Raw genomic sequence first — 7,474 nt, forward strand, 5'->3', positions numbered from 1 at the left:
TGTAGCATGGAAGAGTATTGCATGCATTCCAGGTGCTCTGGCCTGTCTAGGGAAAAAAAAATTGCTTTCTGTAGTACTACTCAGAATTTTTTACTCGTCCTTTTGGTGAGTAAGGTTTTTACTCTAAGTTTTGAATTAGAAATTAGAAGACTATATTTAAAAATTTGATCAGTAAGTGCACAGCTAGCCTGAAAGGACAGTGGAGAGAGAAAGAAACTACTTTTTAGATGGAGCTTTGTGAGTCTATGAGCAGGATTTTATAGTCCGTTTTCTTGCAGTAGCAGAATGTGAGTTTGATTTACTAATTCAGAGGCCTCTTCCAGTCTTGGACTCAGGAAATTAACTTTGGTTGTGTTTTATACAGGGTGGATGTGTGTGCCCCGGCGGAAGTTTAGTAAGTGTTCTTTGTCTTTGTGTATTTTTCATAGTATGTACAGATACTGGAGAATTCCCAAGGAACTATATTTCTTGAAATAATTCTGTCTGTGAATTTATATGTATAATGAAAGTTTTTTTCACGTTGTGCTAAAATAAGAAATTCTGAGCCTGCTAAGGACAAAAATATTAAGTGACTTGCAACTGTAGTGTTGTATTCAAAACTAGCTACCCAGATGCATTTCTATTTTCAAACAAATACATGGGAAATAAATTGCACTTTCCCCACCCTGAATTAAACAAGTAAAAAAGTATCTGTATTAAAGGAAGACTAGTGCTAATTTTGTAAAATATCCAGACATGAAAGTCTGCTTCAAAGCATTTCATTTCTTTTGGTTTGTAAGAGAGGCCTGGGACCTTTCTAAGAATCTGTTTCTCAAATATCTCATAGTATATCTGCTGGGTTTTAGACATGTGTGTGTAATAGTGCTCTTCTTATGAGGGTTATTAACAGTGTGATTGAACTAGTGAAACTTAGATCTAAAATCTTGGCCCAAAATGCTTCCAAGTGGGAGCAGAGCAACACATTTAAAATGTTAAAGGTATTTCCATTTTTCTGGCTAATTAGTATATTCCCTATACTTTTGTAAATAAAAAAACAAAACCCCCACTGTTTTGCTGAAATTAAGCTAATTTACTTTTGAGAGAGGGTTCCGTTATCTGTTGTCTCAGTATAGTCAAAATTGCTTAGATGACTACTTCTTCTTCTGAGATTATGAAATCAAGCAAAACCCACGTGCCATAAATATACCACTCATGGTATATATGCCACCTCTGAGAATCAGAAGTGCTGAAAACAACATATAAATTATCAGCTTGCTTCTCTTTGCAAGCAAATAATCTGAAGGAATAAGGGCGAATCGAAGCTAAATCCTTTACTTGTTTAATCAACCAAATAGAAAAGTATACTAGTAATAGTGTAAATGACTTGATCATTGCAATAGGTCAATATGTTCTCTTGTTTTTCTTCTACATGACATTGAAATACAGAGTAAACATTGCTATTTTTGTTGATTATAGGGCTCTTTTGGAGGAAACAGCTACCATGGTGGACAGGTAGGCAATTTGTCTTTAACACTTACACAGATTAGTTCCTCAGGAGTAAACATGGCTCAGTTGCCATATTTGCCCAGAAGCCATTACATATTGAGTTCAGTTTAGTCACAGAGGTAGGGACAATAATTCCAGAGAGTGCATGTGGCTTTTATTGAATCCTTCTTGACATTTCAGTTATATCTTTCTACATAAGAAAGCCAAGGCTTTACTTTGTACTTACCTTGGAAAAAATACTGAGGAATCATTCATGGGGTTCATCTCATTGCGTAAACCGCTAATAGGATGTGGGGATAAGTAGCTGTTTGCCACTGCATTAATAACTGTGTAAAGTTCTACCAGTTAAGCAGTGTCATGAGTATTGTTTAGATTAGGTCCAGGTTTTTTTGATGCCAGGTGGTATTTAAAAAAATTACAAAAATTTCACATTCTTTTTACAGAGTTCACCGTATTCTGGAAGCAGACAGTATGGTGTACAGGCAAGCAACTTTTCTTTGTATTCAAGACCTTCTTCCTACTTACTATTTATCAATGAAAAATATGATGCAGTGCATATACTGCCAGTCAGTTTTTCAGAGTCCTTTTCCTCTCAATAAATATCTGAAAACAGGGACCATTTCTCGGTAACTCAAATGGAGTGGCATGGATAAACTTCAACTTAAAGAAACTGCATAAATGATAATTTTAGTTGTTTTACCTGAGAATGCCTCTTATCTCAAGTGATAATTTTAATTAACTATTTTTATGTTTCAGTTTCACTTTGCTATGACACCAGTTCAAAATCTGTTTTCTGTGTTGTTTTTCAGTTACATTAAAGTTATCTTTTTTTTTTTTTTTACATTTGTTTAGATTAAATACTTGGAAATTTGGTACAAAATATACCAATAGATATTGCTTTGAAAATATAAATTATAGTATGTTACCCACAATGATACTACTTTCCTCATCTTCAGCTGCAATTCAAGTCTCTTACTGTAAGCAGGTCCCTATGTTCCTTTTGTAGACTTAGTTTGTCACTGATCAAGAAATCTTACTAGCCCATATAGTTAACAGATGTAAAGGATGGATGGCTATCTAATAAGAAGGTAGAACATATTTTTCATTAGTATTACTCTGTTTGCAATGTTTCACTCTGCTATACTAAAAAATAATTTAATTTCTTTTTACTCCATTGGCAAGCATTTGAGTTCAGTATCACTCTATTAAGATAATTTCTTGTAGCATGGAGAGGATTTTTAAAAGCTGCAAAACAATTTTTTCCTAAATTACGTACTTGGAATAATAAGGATGCTCTTTCAATAGTACACATAATGCACACATGATGCTCTCTGAACACATTTGACCTATCAGAAAATCACAAATAAAGTAGATTTTTTTTTCTCTTGAACAGAGCCATACTTAAAGACACTTTATGTCCGTATATTTATGTCAGAGAATAGTCTTAGCAGGCGTTTTGTGACTGTTTGCCAAATTTACTACTTTCAACTGTTAAGGAATTTAGTGGAATTAAGTCAGGACTCTTTCACTGCATCTTTTTAGATTAATATACTTTCCAGATTCCTACTGAGATCTCCTGTCAAAAGGTCCTTTTGTGATGTTTCATTCTGCACAGCTGAAAAGAAAAAAAAAAAAAAAAAAAAGAGTAACTGCTGTTATTCTGCCAACGCTTAAGCACTTAAGTTTCCTGTGTTTTTCTTTAATAGGGATCTTATCCCTCAGGAAGCAGCCACTATGGTGGACAGGTGAGTATATTCTCTTCCCATCCCATCACTCCTAACTCTTCCCCTGTACTGTCTGGATCAGGTCAGTTACTTGATGCTGAAAGATATGTTAATTTGGCCATTTTACTGAAATTAAATAGTTGAGGTAATATCAATCAAAGTCATTTCAGCAAGCTGAATAAAAGAAGTGGTTACAATGAATTAATGCTCTGTGTAAAACTATAATCGCTATATTGTATTTCATAACACCGCTTTCTTGATTCAGAATAACAAATTGTCATTGCTTTGGTATGCAGGAGATAGCTAAGGTTTGAGGTACCCCAGTTAGTTACTTCTTGTCTAAACAACATCCAAATAAGTTTGTCCTAAGTACTGCACAAATTGTCTCAAGACAGTGATAGAAGGTGTTTCCATTCAATTAACAGATGTTTGATTGACTTCTTACAGAGCTCATATTCTTCTGGAGGCAGACAACATGGTAAACCAGTAAGTAAAAAAATTTCAAGTTTACCTTTCTTTTTTCTTCTAAGCCTGTTAAAAAAATTATATCCAGTTAGTTATGGACTAGATATTTTCCTGAGAATTACTTAAATATGCAAAGAGTGTCACATGATTTACTTATCTGAGATAGTCTCAACAAATGCAAACACAATTTTCACACAGTTCCATAGTTTTGCGCCAGCATTTTACTCTGTAACTGAACTTCTAGTCCATTTCTGGATTAGTTCTAGTAATCACAGAATGAGATTACAGGATCCTTTTTTTTTTTTTTTGTTTTTTTGTTTTTTTGTAAGGGACTTGTGAACAGTTATTTCTGTTTAAATTCATAGTAATCGTACGCTTTGTACTCAGGGCTCACTTTTTCATTGATTTTATATGCATTTGTCTTAAGTATTTCTGGCTTGCTTTGAAGAAAACACTTTCTTTTTCGTTTTGAAGGAAATAATAGTTGACATTTGACTATGCGTATTTTCATCTTCTCCTGTTTCAGACCACTTTTTTTACTATGTAATTTAGACCGTGCTCTTGTCATTCAATGGCAGGAGATATAAATAAGCACACACAATGTTTTAGGTTATCTCTTACAGAAAATAAGATGTATCCACCTGTTATTAAAAACCGGACACAAATGTTACATTCTGTTATACATGAATCATAAAGGCGAGACATTTTGTGTACCATATTTGATGGCATTTCGCAAAGAGCTAATGCTTGTAAGATTACCTGTTGGCAATGCCATTCAAATAAGCAGAGCAACTTTGCCAGAAAACTGAATAAGACTCTTGTAGAACATCTCTAATTTTTCAGTACGCACTTTTATTTTCAGTTACCTTCCTTATTAGAGCTTTCTTCAAGTAGGGCTGTAGAGTAAAGGACTCTAACATTTACCTCCCCCTGCTCCCAGTCTAGCTGTAGACTGATTCCAGGTGAATTAATGTTTTAATTGGACCTTATTATTTTTTCCTTTCTATATATTAAACACATCATAACTACAAAACAGCACTTTCTTCTTGAGAACTTTGAATTAAATTCTCTGACTAATACATCATTCAAAAGAATACTTGTAACAGAAAGATGTCAGATGTCTGTATTTCAGATAAGCTTTTCCCTGGGATTTTTGGATGACTGGACACAAAATACAGTTCATTCTCCTGTGGTCCTTTATTCCAGATAGAAAGAATATACTGAAGTACAAATAGGCTTAGAGTCAAAAACGGGTATCTTTTTTCAGGGTTCATCTTCCTCAGGAAGCAGTCATCAAGGAAAGCCAGTAAGGATATTCTTCTTTCAGTATTCCACAACTAAGGTAGAAATGTGGATATTGGTATTTAAAATAGGTAACAATAATGAGGGTGAAATTTAAGATTATGCTACAATGGTAAATGTCTGAGAAAACTGACCAATAAAAATTGGAATATTTTGTTCAAACTTGAACCTTAGGATGAGGCAGCGTTCATTCCTCCCATAGCAGAGTTTTGATATGCTCTGTTACTTACTCACAGAAACATGCTTGGATCATTCTATTAAGAATGATGTATTTAAATCTCAGGATAACTGTTTCAGTTTCAAACTTTGTAGTTCAGTCAATGATACATTGCTTTGAAAATCCTCTGAAACTGTTCATGGAATAAAGAGGACATAGCTGTGCTTACTTGAGATGCCTCAATTAAAACAGGGAAAAAAGTGCAAGGAAAAAGGTAAAATCAAAGTCAGTATCAAAACTACTAATATCTAGGGCATTTTCAAGACTGCTGTGTGCTTTTTGGACACAATTCACTAGGAATCTCGTACAACAAAAATAAATGGTTTATAATTATTTTTCAGGGCTTCTCTACCTCAGGAAGCACTTATTCTGGGAAACCGGTAAGAATACTTTCAACACAGCATTTTGATCTTCTTTTCTTAGTAAACAAAGAACCTGAGTGGTTGATAGAGCAATTTCGGGACGATTTGGTTTGAAGAGAACATTCTGTATTAGTTCCATTTGTATTAGAGCATATTTAAAGAAACTGCTGTGGAAAATACAGCCTCAGCCTGGGAAAGCTATTTCAATATCAGTTATATTTTAAATCTGAATCCGTCTTGCTTCATGTTCCAGTTAGCGGCCTTGTTACGTGTTGCTGTCCTCTAATTTTAAATTCCTGTTCTCTGTGTAGATTTTTATAGACTCTGTTCTGTTAATCCTTCGCTTTTTTTTTTTTTAATAAGCTAGATTGTTGAGTTTTTCACGGGTAGGTTACCTGGTTTTGCACTTCTTGTTTTGTTCAGTACTCATCAATTTTTAACATCCTCTTTCAACTATGCAGATGGAAAACTCTGTATGGAATATGGTAATGGACTGAGAGAAAAATAGACTTTTGCCTTTTCATCAATTTTAGCTGAAATTTTCAGATGTAAGATGAGATAGAGTGTGTATGTAACTAAAAGTATTTACTTTTATCCATGCAAGGCTACTTTCCTCTTGAACAACTTAAAACCGTGCTATGGGTTAAACTATTAAAATTCTGTTGATCACAGGCAAAACTGTGTTCGAAACTATTGGGTGGGAACACTTTGAGATTGATTTCTTTGTTTGTTTTCAGAATTCATCATCCTCAGGTGGCAGTCAAGTGGTAAGCACTTTTCCTCTTTGTAGTTTCTACTGGTTCCTTCCTATATATGTTGTAGAAAACTAAAAGTATTGTTTATACTGTGAGGTATCTGTCAGATTTCCTATACCTGAATAAGTGTTTGAGAATGCATGTGCAACATAATAAATGGGAATAGTATCAACAAAAATGAGGAAAAATGGGACCACATTAAGTGCTTCATACTTTTGATCCTGCCTATCACTTGAACACTGAACACCTGTTGATTTAGGTGTACAACGGATGTGGCACATGATCTTTTAACATCAGAAGTGTCTACATAATAGAAGGGGGCTAATAGGAAAATATTTCTCTGAAGCTTTCTATGCTTTCATAATAGTAATAAATAGAACTATTTTCATTTGGGTTTATCAAATTGCTCTCTTTTTTTATAGAGCTCTGCTGGGAAACACTCCACTCCCCGACTCCTGCTGTTATTCAGTGTTTTGAGTGCCTTTGCTCTCTCTGCTGCTACATCAAAATGGTCCATGTGAACTTCTGAAGAGTTGCTTGGCATCCTAGACATGGATTATATTCAGTAACATTAGATTAATTACTTGATGTAAGAAAAAAAATACCCTTGAGTCAAATTGGCAGATGCTACTTGGCTGTTAAGTTGTATGTGTAGCTAGTATGTCATGCCGCTCTCATTAGTTTACCTTTGGTTTTAGTCATCAGTAGATATCGTTAGTTTTGTCAGTGTTTTAGGCATCATTTTAAGTGAGCATATTGTACCCTACCTATATGATTTATTTTTATTTCCGATGGGGAATGCAATGAACACCTACTTGAAATCTGATTGGTGTGACAAACAAATACTTAGAAAATATTTGGTTATTAACCAAAGCGGAGGAGGTCAAACAAATTGTTGTATGTGCAAACTGAGCACCATGCCTGGTCATCATCGCATAAAATACGGCTAATGTAAATATCTGATAAGCAGTCCGCCACGGGACAGAAGAAGAGATGCCAAATAATATCAGAGTATTGGTTTTAGTCTGTCGTAAGCAAATGTAAGCTCAATATGGAGGTTGCAAAGCAAAAGAAAAAACTTCATGGGACTGAAATTTTTGGGGGTTAAGTAAAGTTTATTCATTAGAGAAGCCAAACAGCTCAGAGCAAAGAAATGCTGAACTC

The sequence above is a fragment of the Platalea leucorodia genome (assembly GCF_965183815.1).
Source record: "Platalea leucorodia genome assembly, chromosome: 5".
NCBI classification, from domain to species: domain Eukaryota; kingdom Metazoa; phylum Chordata; class Aves; order Pelecaniformes; family Threskiornithidae; genus Platalea; species Platalea leucorodia.